This window comes from Furipterus horrens, unplaced genomic scaffold (genome assembly GCF_987537825.1).
Source record: "Furipterus horrens unplaced genomic scaffold, mFurHor1.1.pri manual_scaffold_17, whole genome shotgun sequence".
Classification (NCBI taxonomy): Eukaryota; Metazoa; Chordata; class Mammalia; order Chiroptera; family Furipteridae; genus Furipterus; species Furipterus horrens.
This window is the reverse complement of record NW_028327187.1, coordinates 6215926-6229948: the sequence shown is the minus strand read 5'-3', so window position 1 is coordinate 6229948 and position 14023 is coordinate 6215926. Positions and strand designations below refer to the sequence as shown.

Here is a 14023-nt window from a genome sequence, read left to right as displayed (position 1 = left end):
GTGAAGAAATAACTACATTCTAATAAAAATCATGTTTGTTTTGAAAAAAATAAAAAATAAAATAGCTCTTGCCAGCAACACTTCTTAACATTAAGCAACTTTAAATGACAAACCCCACAAATAGAGAAACAATAATGAAGTTATAATCACAGAATTTTAAAAATATACAATAACTCACTATATTTGTTTACTATAAGAAAGAGCATATCTATGCTATTAAAGGAAGACTAACCAAGTTTTACTGATACAGGTATATCACTTCAATATATTATTTTCAATGAGTCTCATTCAGCTGTCTTTCAGAAAAAATTGAATGGTACACATCTCTTTTAACATTTTTTTAAATCAAATTTCCACAGAAATCAACCAAGAACTCTTTCTTGAATTCTTGATCATAAGTGTGTAATTTGTGAATTTGCTTATTTGCTTTAGAAGAAAGACAAGGGAAGATACCTTTAAGAGAGCAAGTTGAATGAGAAATAAATATTGTCATATTTTTTTAGGTTTTACATTTTAAATTTTTTTGTTTGTTGATTTTAGAGAGAAAGAGAAAGGAAGAGAGAGAGAAACACTGATTTGTTGACCAGGGATCAAACCTGCAATCTTGGCATATCGGGATGGTGCTCTAACCAATTGAGCTATTTGGCCAGGTATGATACTCTCATAATTTTTAGAGAAACTCCATCACAAAGTCTATTTTATGTCAAAACCACGATGCTATGGAACTATCTATGAAATGTTTAAATGTATGTATCCTTAACCCAGAAATGTAACTGAGAGGAACTTCTCCAATAGATACACACTGCATGTGAAAAATAAGATGTCTGCAAGACTTCACTGCAGCATTGTTTGTCATTTCAAAGCGCCGTAGATGCTCGTCAGTTGGGCACTGGTTAAATAAATTAGTCAATCCATGTAACGTTGGAAAATTGTAACTGTGGGAAATTGTAACCTGCCCCACAGTTCTTTTGACATTGTTTCTCTAAGTGCTGACTCTGACTAATATGTAACTTGTAGATGAACAGCGTGTCTCTATACGAACCCACCCTGCAATTCTTTTGACATTGTTTCTTTAAGTGCTGACTCTAACTAATATGTAACTTGTAGATGAACGGCATGTTTGTACAGGAATCCTAGGAACTAACTTCAAAAATTACATTCTCCAACCTTCAGGGTTGAAGCTTTGGGAGGTTTGCTGACCTTCGACCACAGAGCCAGGATGTTGTAAAGTCAGGATGATGTGATTCCAGAATGACCTAAACCTATAATATTCCTAGACGAAAGCATAGCATAGGAGAAAAGCTTCAGGACGTCGGAAGTGGCAATGTTTGCTTGTTTGTTTGTTTTGACATGACATGAAAAGCACAAGCAACAAAAGTAAAATAGAGAAATTAGGTAGCTAAGGGGGTATACGAGAATGCTGTAAACCTAAAACAACTCCAGAAAAGTCCATTAAAAATGAATGTAGGACTACCTGCTCCAGGCTGTGCAGTTTTCTTTTTTCTCTGCTTCTGGGCGCTCTGCCACAGCCGTGCTCTGTCAGATCCTCAGTCAGGCCAAGAAACATGCAAGCTTGATCCCCCTTTTTGTATTTATGGAGCCAGAGGTCCTGGAGCAGCACTGTGTGTCATGTGCTTGGCATTATTTAATCCAGATGTCTGCTGGGACAGAAAGAATAACCCAGAACCCTGGAACAAGCTGGGTCCCAATGAGCACTAGAAGTCCTACTCAGTGAGTGTACATTACAGCAAACTTAAGAAAGAAGGTCCAGGCTTCTAAACGAAATGTTTCACTACAAAGCTGCTTAGAATGAAGGTCTTCCAGAAGCCATCTGCACGATTTTCCACTTAACCAGGAAATATTTCCCCTCCAAATGCAGAAAATCATGTCGGTGTATTCTGTTGGGGTTTACACTGATTAATAAATGTCTGAAACTTTTTAAAAAAATGAATTCAATTAAAACCACAAAGTAGCAGTTCATTTTTTTCTCTCTTAAGTCTGCCTAGTTTTTTGATGTAAAAGAAATTAAAAACACCTGTTCACCCACATTATGAAAATTATAGGGGAGAACAGAATCTTTAAAAGTAAATCAGTCCCATTTCTGGGAATATATCCTAAGAGGGAAACCCCAAACATCAATTCTGAGAACATAAACGCCCCTACGTTTTTTGCAGCGGTATTTACAATCACCAAGGTATGGAAACAGCCCAAGTGCCCACCAGTAGATGAGTGGGTAAAACAACCATGGCACATTGACACTATGGAACACTACTCGGCCATAAAAAAGAAGACAATTTTACCCTTTGTAACAGCATGGCTGGACCTGGAGAACATTATGCTAAGTGAATAAGCCAGTCAGAGAAAGACAAATACCATATGGTTTCGCTCATATGTGGAAGCTAATGAATGAACTGAACTAACAAGGAAAATGGGGACAGACCCATAGACGGAGAGCAGGCTGACAGCTACGGGGCGGGTAGGGGGTGGAGGGACTGAACAAAAAGGACAAGGGACTCATGGACATGGACCACAGCAGGGAAATTGCAGAGGAGCGGGGTATAATGGTGATTGGAAAAAAGACGATGAAAAAAAAAGTCTGTGGGCAACTTATTGAAATTCTTTAAAAAATGTAAATCAGGTACAAACTTTCAGTTATAAAATAAATAAGTGATGAGGTTGCAATGTACAACATAGCAAGTATAGTTTATAATACCGTATTGCATATTTGGAAGTCATTGAGACAGTGGATTTTAAAAGTTCTCATCACAAGAAAAAATGCAACTGTATGGTAACGGATGTTAACTAGATTTATTGTGATCATTTCACAATGTATACAAATATCAAGTTATTATGTTGCACATCTGAAACTAATGTTATATTTGAAGTATAGCTCAATAAAAATGGTTTTTGATTTACTAATAGTATCATCATGGTGCCCACCTGAAACTAATATGATGTTTGTTATTTACACTTCAAAAACAAAGTAAACCAAAACCAATACCTTCTAATAAACCACGGGGAGTTCAATAAGTTATGCAATAGTTTTATGAGTCCAGTTCTAAGTCAATTTAATGATGAAGGTTTTAACCCACATTTTCCAAATCTTTTGATATTTTAAAGTTACTAAAAAAAAAAATCAGAAAAAAAAATCAAGTATATTTGAAAATAAACCAAATAGAACCCTGGCAGGGTGGCTCAGATGGTGAGCGACTCGAATCATCCAGTACCCCAAGGTTGTGGGTTCCATTCCCGACAAAAATCGATGAATGAATGCATAAATAAGTGGAACAATGAATCAATGTTTCTTTTCTCTCCTCCCCCCTTTTGCCCTCCTTATCCCTCCTTGCCCTTCCTCTCTTCTCTCTCTCTCTCTCTTAAATCAAACAAATACATATTTTTTAAATAAATGAACAAAATAGAGTTTCTAATTATAAAGCGAGTGAAGTAAAAACCTCAATGGACTGACTGACGAAAAAAAAAAAAAAAGAACACACAGCAAGAGATACTGAATTTTAAGAGGGTAACTGAGCTAGAACAACCCAAATTGTCTATTTTGGGGGCACATCAAGAAAATTGTATGTTTTTTATCCTCACCCGAAGACATTTTAAAATTAGTTTTAGAGAGAGAGCAAGGAGGAGAGAGAGATAAAGAGCGAGACAGAAACATCAACTGACCACCTCCCACACAAGTCCAGCTGGGGAATAGAACTTGCCACCCAGGTCTATGCCCCGACCAGGAATCAAATAAAATCTGCACCCTGCTGGTGCCCAGGACGACGCTCCAACCAACTGGGCCACCAACCAGGGCTCTCCTTTCATCTGTGATCTCTTTCTGTCTTTGCAACTGAAATGAGTCTCTTATAGATAGCCTATCTTTAGATTGTGGGGCTTTTCAAAATCCATTTTACCATCTATGCCTTTTAATTGGAGAGTTTAATCCATTCAGATTTAAGTAGTTAGGGGAAAGGAAGGACTTCCGCTACTTCGTTATTTGTTTTCTATGTTTCATACATTGTTCTTCATTTCCTCCATCACCGCTCACTTTCGTGTTTAATTGATTTTTGGAGTATCATTTGGATTCCTTTCTCATTTCCTTTTCTATATGTTTTTACTTTATGTTCTTAGTGGTTGTCCTGGAAACTACAATAAATATCTTAAAGTGACAACAATCTAGTATGAAACGATGCCAACTTCAATAGTTGTAAAAACTCTGTATACATCTATAGCGATCATTATAGGATTCTTTTTACTTATTTTTATTTTATGCTTTCCACCACCATTTTTCCCCTCTATACTCTCTTCCACCTCCATTCACCCCCAGCCCAGCATGTTGTTCATGCCCATGAGTTCTTTCTCTTTTTTTCTTTTTGCTCAATTCCTTCACCCCGACCCCAGCCTAGAATCCTTGATTGGCTTTTTTTTTCCCTCCCAACGCTTTAAATATATCATCTCAGTGCTTTCTGACTTCCCTGGTTTCTAATGAGAAACCGGCTGTTAATCTTACTGCGAATCTTTCAAGTGACAAATCACTTCTCTCTTGGTATGTTCAAAATTCTCTCTCTGCCTGTTGGTTGGGATATGGAGCTCCTTGTGTTTATTTTACTTGGAGTTTGGTAAGCTTCTTAGATGTGTAGCTACATGGCTTCCACCAAGTTCGCGATGTTTCTAGCCATACATTTTTCTGTATTTTCTCTCCTGCTGAGACTCTCATGTGCATGCTGGCGTGCTTTCTGGTGTCTCACGGGTCTCTTAGTTCTGCTACTTTTACTCATTCTCTTTCCATGAAGCTTCTTCAACTGGATAATTGTAATTGACTTCATGTTCACTATTTCTTTCTGCCTGCTTGAATATAGTTTTGAAGTTCTCTAGTAGATTTTTATTAGTGTATCTTTCAGTTTAAGAATTTCTATTTGGCAACGGGGAGGGATATGATTGCGGGAGAAGGGGTGGGTTGGGTGTGTGGGAGCAATGAGGGAAAAATGGGACAACTGTAATTGAAAAACCAAAAAATAAAGGAAAAAATGTGAAAAAAAATTAAATATAATATTTAAAAATTTTTTCTATTTGATTATTTTTTTCTGATATCTTTTTATTTTTCCCCAAGAAAAATGTTTTTTTTTCCAGCTGAGATGTAATTGATACATACAATTGTGTAAGTTTCAGGTGTACAATGTAATTTGATAGACATATATATTGTGATATGTTAACCTCAGTAAGGTTAGTTAACACATCCTTTATCAGACATGTTGCTGTTGGATGTCATGGTTTATCTATTAATATTCTGTTTGGTGAGACATTGTTTATTGTTTCCTTTAGTTCTTTGAACATGGTTTCCTTTAGCTTTTTGAACATATATTATATATGACTTAAAGTATTTTTCATAAGTCCAATGTTTGGGCTTTCTGAGATATAGTTTGTTAATTTCTCTTTTTTTTTCCCCTGTGAATGGGCCATACTTTTTATTTCCTTATGTGCATCATAATGTTTTGTTGACAACTGGACATTTTGAAAATTCTAATATGGTAACTCTGGAAATCAGAGTCTCCTTTCCCAGGGCTTGTTGTTGTTACATGCCGTAGTTTTTGCTGAGCAAGCTTTCTAAACTATTTTTGTAAAGTCTATATTCTTTGTCGTCTCTGCTTCGCTACCTTAGTGGCCATGTCATGCTTTGAGAGTGATTTCCAGAGACACCTGTTAGGTCTGTGCCCGAAAGAAGGGAGGAGCCGGGTGGACCAGTTCGAAGCCTTTACTGAGGGAGGTTCAAGCAGGCGGCTGAGTCCGGAACAGACCGCAGCATCAAGGGGACAAGGGACAGAGGGGTTTTTAAGGGCGTGGAGCAGACCCTCAGGGGGATGAGTCACCCTGCTGGTCGGCTCCAGAGTCCAGGGTATAGGTGTTTGCGAAAGAGCAATGTCCCCTGATTAGGGATGGCTGTCAGGAGACATGCGGTAAATGATTAAGGGAGAGCAGAAGGGCCCATGGGGGTGTAATTACCTCTCAGCAGGATGCGGCGGCTGTGCCTTAGTCGCCTCTGTTACTGGGGAACCTTGTAGGCAGGTGCAGGGTGCAGGGCTGGTGTCGCAGAGCCCTTTGTTTCAGCACAGGTGGTGGCTCAGGTCCTGCGCGACTGCAGGCCACATTTCCCGAGAACACGGTGACCACTGGCCATAGTCTGTTTTGCAAGGCCTGCTTACGGGGCAGGCCACGCGGGGTCCCCGGCCCTTACAGCGCCTATATGCAGAAAAAGAAAATGCTCTCTCAATATCTGTAAATCGGCGCTGTGTTGGTACAGTCCCTCACCACTTAGTCAGTCTGCTTACAACCGCGCTTTAGTCTTTACTTCCCGCTCCCCCTGAGCCTAAATGTCAGTGAAGGCTTAGAAAACTGAAGTCTTTTCGGAGCATGTATCCTGTTCTGTGTATATAAACCTTGGTTTTCCAAAGTCAAGTCTTTCCTCAGCTCTTCCTTCCACACCTTGGGCACGCCTAGCGTGTGCTCCCGCCGCGACGTTTTGCCCCAGGAAGCAGTGGCTGGCTCATTTGTTATTCAGCGTTGTCCAGAACCCCCCATGCACAGCCGCTTCTCTGACCTGAGAGATTTCTGAGTTAGGTAAAATGAAGGCAAGCCCCTTTCGTGTTATTCCTTCAGGGAACCCACAGACAGGGTCAAACAGAGAAATACAATTTATTGGGAACAGCGTCTGTTCCACTCTCTCTGGGACCAGTTACCCACACTGGGAACCCTGACTGCTGGCTTTAAAACTCTACCAACAAGCCCTGGCCAGCTAGCTCAGTTTCTTCCTTCATCGTCTGCCCATGCCAGGTTTGCATGCAGGTTCAATGCATCTCTCTCTCTCTCTCTCTCTCTCCCCCCCCCCACATGAAGTGGGAGTGGAACAAGCTAAAAGGGCACAAAGCTCTCCCACCATGCTTATGTTTCCGCTTTCAAGTTGCAACTATTTTCAAGACCTGCAACAGAGCTGCCTCTGAAGGTCTTCGCTCATTTTTTTTTTCAGTGTTTCTGTGGATGAATGGACCTTCCAAGCTCTTGACTCTGCCATTTTCTGTCTTGGCTGGTTTTGACTCTTCACATTTCTATACAAATTTTATTTTTTAAAAATTTTATTTATTTATATTTAGAGAGAGGGGAAGGGAGGGACAAAGAGAGGGGGAGAAACATGATTTGAGAGAAACATCGACAGGTTGCCTTCCTTATGCACCCTAACTGGGACTGAACCGCAACCCAGGCATGTGCCCGGACCGGGAATCAAACCGGTGACCTTTTGCTTTGTAGGAAGACGCCCAATGTCAGGGCTCTATATAAATTTAAAAATCAGCATTTTTGTTTACACACACACGCACACAAATCTGGAGAATTTATTGGATTTCACGTGTCTCTGAACAGGATGTATCATTCATTTAGGGGTTCTTTAACTTCTCTCAACAATGTTCTATACTTCTCATTATAGGTCTTGCACATCTTTTGTTATATTTACTCCTAATACTATTTTTACCTTAATTAAAATTTGGCGGAACTACCTAGCTTTTCATTTTTTTATGATTTTTAAACTGTTTTTCTATTACAGTTGTCCCACTTTCCCCCTATTGCTCCCCCACAGCCCACCCCTTCTCCCACAGTCAATCCCCACTCCATTGTCCTTGTCCATGAGTCATTTATACACATTCCTTTACTAAACCCTTCCATTTCTTACTCTTCTTCTCCCCCCCTCCTCCCGGTACTATTATTCTGTTCCCTGTTTCCATGCCTCTGGTTCTGTTTTGCTCATTTGTTTGTGCTGTTCATTAGTCTCCTGTATCAGGTGATAGCATATGGTATTTGTCTTTCTTTGCCTGGCTTATTTCACTAAGCATAATTCTCTCTAGTTCCATCCATGTTGTCGCAAATGGCAGGAGTTCCTTTTTTTCTTCTGTGTAGTAACTCATTGTGTAAATGTACCACCATTTTTTTATCTACTCATCTACTGATGGGCACTTAGGTTGTTTCCAGCACTTAGCTATTGTAAACAGGGCTGCTATGAACATAGGGGTGCATAGGTTCTTTTGAATTGGGGTTTCAGGATTCTTCAGGTATAATCCTAGCAGTGGAATCGCTGATTCAGAAGGCAGTTCCATTTTTAGTTTTTTGGGGAAATTCCATACTGTTTTCCATAGTGGCTGCCCAGTCTGCATTCCCACCAACAGTGCAGTAGGGCTCCTGTTTCTCCACATTCTCGCCAGCACTTGTTGTTTGTTGCTTTGTTGATGATGGCCATTCTGACAGGTGTAAAGTGGTATCTCATTGTGGTTTTTATTTGCAACTCTCTGATGGCTATCGGTGTTGAGCATTCTTTCATAAAAATATGGAGTGCTTCACGAATTTGCGTGTCAACCTTGCGCAGGGGCCAGGCTAACCTTCTCTGTATCGTTCCAATTTCAGTATATGTGCTGCCGAAGCAAGCACACTAGCTGGCCCTTTTAAGGAAAATCCATCATCCTTTCTCTCTTTTTTTTTAATAATTTATTTGTTCGTTTATTTATTTTATTTTTAGAGAGAGGGGGCAGAAGAAAGAGAGGGAGAGATACATCACTGTGTGGTTGCCTCTCATGCGCCCCCAACTGGGGACCTGACCTACAACCCAGGCATGTGCCCTGACTGGGAATCGAACCAGCGACACTTGGCTCGCAGGCCGACGCTCAATCCACTGAGCCACAGCAGCCAGGGCCCATCATCCTTTCTCTTGATAAGCTGTCGGGACTTCAATCTAATATGTATAATACTGTAGCAAAATGGTACTGCTGGTATTTTAGTATTTATTTTGCTATATCACCAAAACATGGGTATTTTACAAATGTATGAGAAAAAAATCTACATGTCGTCTTCAGATGTTTTTACACCTGAAAAGGGGCCAGGAGCTAGGATTACGGATCCTTTTAAATTCTGGTTTGAGTCTTTCGAAATAGTTATTAAGGAAGCAAATCAGGATTGTGAGAACTAAACTTGACATTCAAAGGGAATAAAGAAAGGAAAGAAAAGAGGAGGAACTCTAACCGTGGAGGAAGAGTAGTTGGGTTTTCAGGGGCCCTGGATTTGGTCCCAGAAACCTGCCTCCTTGCCTTCCTCTTTTTTCCCTTTTCTCCTCCAATGTTTCTACTGTTCTCTCTTTCTGTTTCCCTACAGTTTCTCCACCCCAATTTCAAGGAGAGTCTATGGGAGACCTTTGGGATCAGATGGAGTCCCAAATTGATTCTAAGGAAAATACAAGTGACTAAGAAATACAAGAAAAGATGTTCAGAGTTACTAATAATTTGGGAATTGGCAATCGAAATGAGATACCGTGGGAGAATGTTAAAACAAGAAGAGAGGAAAGACTGGTCAGGATGTTTTTAAAGTAGCGCATTTTTGTTCATTTAAACATTTGTAAGTGCCATGTAACCCTTTGGGTATGAGTCAGGATGTAAATGACCATGACGAAACTTTTTTAAAGTAATGAAATGATTTTATACTGATAAGAATGTTTTGGATTTCTGTACTTAAAAAAAAAACAAAACTAGTGAACTAACCATTCTTTAAAATTTCATTTCCTGGAGATTGACCGTGGAAGCAGGTGTGTGTGTGTGTGTGTGTGTGTGTGTGAGAGAGAAGGGGATGGGGGGCAGGGCAGGGGAGAGCAATGGAGGGGTTGGGACAACTATAATTGAACAAAAAAATGCTAAAAAAATTCAATTCCTGTCATGAAAGCCTCTCCCTTTCCCTTCCACCCCAATCCAAAAAAAGTGATCAAACCCTTTTCTGTGCCCACAATGCATCACTTTCTCATCAGAGCAAAGAATTGCACTTGTTTACATGTTTGTTTCCACCACAACACAGTAAACCACTTGAGAGTAAAGACCTTTTTTCTCTATTTAGTAGGTGAAGTTTTCCTGAGCATGTACTACGCACGCTTTTTAGGAAATGACCATACAGAAATGAGTAAGATATACAGTCGTTTTCAAGGAGCTTACAGTTCAGGGGAGGGCCAGGGCAATTAGAATAACAGAGATCAGCATGCACCAAAGAAGACCCGAAGGCTATAGAATCCAAACTAGGAGGTCAGGAAAGATCCCCAGAAATGATAAGACAGGGAGCAAACATGTCATTTCTTTTATTTGAATATTATCAAGAGAACTGAAGACCCAGAGTTCTCTAGCAACAACTGCTTGCAACACAGACAGGGGTAGGCATTATAAAATGGAAGGCCCAGACAAAAGAGATCATTTCTAAGTCTGAATATTGGGTGGAGCCAACACATCTTAATGAGGTCTTGTTCCAGCTGAAAGTCATTGTTTACCAAGCATTCATTGGGACATACTAATCATCACTGATTCTGCAGGCAGGGTTTATTCAAGCGTCCTTATGTTGTCACCCAAAAGAGCCTGAAGACCATGCTTCAATATTTCCACCATAAGTCATATTCTACCCAGCTGTACTCATATTTTCAGGGCAGTGATCAAATACAAAGTGACAGTGAGGTTATGCCAATTTAGGGTTGGAGCTGAGGCATTAGCATCTCTTTTGAGTTGTAGTGAAATATACATGAAATTGACCAACTTGACAATTTTTTAAATGTACACTTGAGTAGCATTATGGTCATTCACAGTGCTGTGTGACAAACCTCCAGAATTCTTGTTATCACGCAGAACTTAAACTCTACATCCATTAAACGATAACTCTCTGTTACTCCTTCCTGCAGCCCCTGGCAACCACCATTCTACCATCCTTTCTGTCTCTATGCACTTGACTGCTACAGGTAGCTCACAGAAGTGGTATCATACAGTTACCTTTTGGTGACTGCCTTATTTCACTTAGCATAATGCCCTAACAAGGTTTATCCGCGGTCTGTGCCAGAATTTCCTTCCTTTTGAAGGCTGAATAATATCCTATGGTACGTGTGTTACCTTTTGTTTTTCTACTCAGCCACCCATCAACACTTGGTTGCTTCTACTTTTTGGCTATTGGGAATACTGGTGCTATGAACGTAGGTGTACAAATACCTCATTGACATTCTGCTTCTAATCCTTTTGGATATGTACCCGGAAGTGGTATTGCCTGATCATATGGTACTACTTCTATTTTTAATTTTTTGGGGAACCTTCAGACTGTCTTCCATAGTGGCTGCACCATTTCAGATTCCCAACACCCAACAGTGCACAAGGGTTCCAAGTTCTCTGTATTCTTGTTAACACTTCACTTTTTTTTAAGTATATTTATTGATTATATTGTTACAATAGTTCCAATTTTTTCCCCTTTGCTACCCTCCACCCAGCACCCCCCTCCCCTAGCAATGACCCCCCAAATCCATGCCCACAGTTTGTACATACAAGCTCTCCCGCTTCACCCTTTCATATATTCTTCTTTTTAAATAAATGATTATTTTAATAATAAAAAATAACAATCCCTCCCTCACAGACTTAAGACCCTTTATAATCTTATAAAGGACACTGGGCGAAGGTCTCAAGCTTCTCTAGCTGCTTCAAGCTGGACATGGTCGTTGTCCTACCTATCCTTGGGTCCAGAAATCCCTAATAAGAGTGGGGGTGTGGAGGGGATTCATGTTCTTTTTTTATAGCAGCCATCCTAATGGATGTGAGGTGGTGTCTTGTGGTTTTGATTCGCATTTCTCTTTTATGATTGACAGTCAGTGCTATTTTCCCCCTAATTATGCCCAGGAAAACTTGAGAACACAGAGTGAAACGGATGTAAAGGTCCCAAAATTCTGAAAAGTAATCTCTCAGCTATTGTTCCTGCCTTACCTTCTGAATAAGTCTTTCTGAGGAGTCCTACCAGCAACTCCTCCCTTCTTGGGAAGCCTGCATCAGCCCCTGTGGGTATACCTCTTATTAGGACCCTTCACCCAGCAATCTAGAGGTCAGGAAGCAATCTAGGTAAATTAACTATGGTTGTCATGTCTCTAGGCAATAATAATCTACATCTCTAAAAGAAACCCAATCCAAAGGGTATTTGCAGTAAATGGGAAACTTGTAGGCATTTCCTTGGAATAACTTAAAAGTAAATTATTTTACCTCTCCAGGGCAGGTTTTCTTTAGCAGTAAGAATGAAGGCGGGCTCAGGAAATGGTTTTAAGGTCCTTTTGGTTTTAACTTTTAATATTAACATATTATTACAGTTGTTGATCTCATCCTTGCTTACAATTGGACAAAACCCATTAAAATCAAGATGTGATATTAACATACTGGATTCAAGCATATCCTTTCTAAAATGTAATTCAATCCATATTTTTAAACAATTTGCAGCTTAACGGCCTCCACAAGCATTTCATAATTTCCCATGAATCTGATTACAAAACAGCCTACATTTCAATCGATTTAATTCAATATCAAACCTAAAATCATCAAGGATATCTATTCATAATTTAAGTACACCTGTACTATTTTGAAGCACAAAGCAGCAGTGCCAGAAGGAACATTGAGGTGCTTTATGATTTAGTCCACTGCATTCACATTAGAATAAAGAAGGCCCAGAGAGGTTCCAGGGACTTGCCTATGGTCACACCCCTACACAGGAAGAGTAGGGACGAAAAGCAGATTTAAAAGCCAATCTCTTTACTTGGTGCTCAGTGTTTCTACTCCATGTTTGCAAATGCACGGTTGTCCGGTCTCATATAACTTGATAATCTGTCTGGCTAACTGTTTCAAATCAATTATTTAGTACCAAAAGGGAATTACCTAGTAACAGTGTTCACTGACTGGGACAAAAACTAGTTCAGCCTATTCATCTACTTACCTTGGCTGCTCTGACTAATCTAACGGGTGACAATGCTCATGTATGGAATCCTGGAAGAATGCATCTCACCTTAGAAATACTTAAGGAAATTGGTTTATCAAATTCCCTGTCATTAGGAATAAGAAATTTCATTGTAATTTCAAAACAGAATATCCTAATATTACAATACTAGTTTAGTGTTTTAAATTCACCCCTCTTTAGATGTTAATCAAAGAACTCGCCCTGGCTGGTGTGGCTCAGTGGATTGAGTGCAGGCCTGCAAACCAAGGGGTTACCGGTTCGATTCCCAGTCAGGGCACATGCCTTGGTTGGGGGCCAGGTCCCCAGTTGAGGGTGCACGAGAGGCAACCACATACTGATGTTTCTCCCCCTCTCTTTCTCCCTCCCTTCCCCTTTCTCTAAAAATAAATAAATAAAATCTTAAAAAGAAGACTCAGAATTTAGATTGCAAAAGTTTATTGATATGGTCAAAAAGCAAACACCCAGACATTTGGTTATTTTTGCCACTACAATGTGTCATTTCTGAATAGTATTTTAACAACGCGTAACAAATAATATTTAAACCATTACTAGAAAAGTAAAGGAAGAGTCTACTTAAGGCACTTCAGATGAAAGCTAATTTCAAAATTTCCACAAAGGTAACACTACTTACTAAGTGTAGTAAATCTGCTTGCTACAGATTTTAGCCAGAACGCAACTCTTCTCCTTACAGAAAAAGAATGTGCTCTTAAGAGAGACAAAAGAAACGCAAAACAACCTGTCATTCTTTCAGTGCTCCTGACAAAGGGTCTGGAGCGAATACAGATCACATGGCAGTAGTATTCCCCTGGTCAGTCTGCACAAATCAGGGTGTCTTCATACAAGTCTCGGAAGAATCACAGCATGTTTATTTGGCCTGAGACAAGTACAAGAACAGCAGATAAGGGATCCAGAATCACACAATTTACAGGGGAGTAATTAACAAAAAGTGGCTCCACTAAAGAGTAGAAGTTAAGACTATATCCCTCCACCCACCAAATCTGCTAACAAAAAAAACACGTTCAAAAAACTCACACAAAACATTTCTTAGGCAATTATATCCATCTCTTTCCACAAGCCTCTCTTATATAGGACTTATAGGTGACATGGGAGAATTATTAGATAGTAAATAGTGGCAGGCAGTCACTGTATTATTTCCATTAAGTACTTCTAAGATGGGCCCTGGCTGGTTTAGCTCAGTGGATTGAGCGTCGGCCTGCGAGCT

General features: G+C 39.9%; 1 non-coding gene and 1 pseudogene across 1 annotated transcript; one reads left to right on the top strand and one right to left on the bottom strand.

Moving 5' to 3' along the window:
• The first annotated feature begins 1355 nt into the window (after positions 1-1355).
• Positions 1356-1779, top strand: LOC149990411 (cytochrome c oxidase subunit FA4 pseudogene; annotated as a pseudogene).
• A 6574-nt stretch (positions 1780-8353) lies between these two features.
• LOC149990410 (U6 spliceosomal RNA) lies at positions 8354-8460 on the bottom strand. Its single transcript, XR_016508703.1, has one exon. It is a non-coding gene; the product is annotated as a U6 spliceosomal RNA (small nuclear RNA).
• Positions 8461-14023: the final 5563 nt, after the last annotated feature.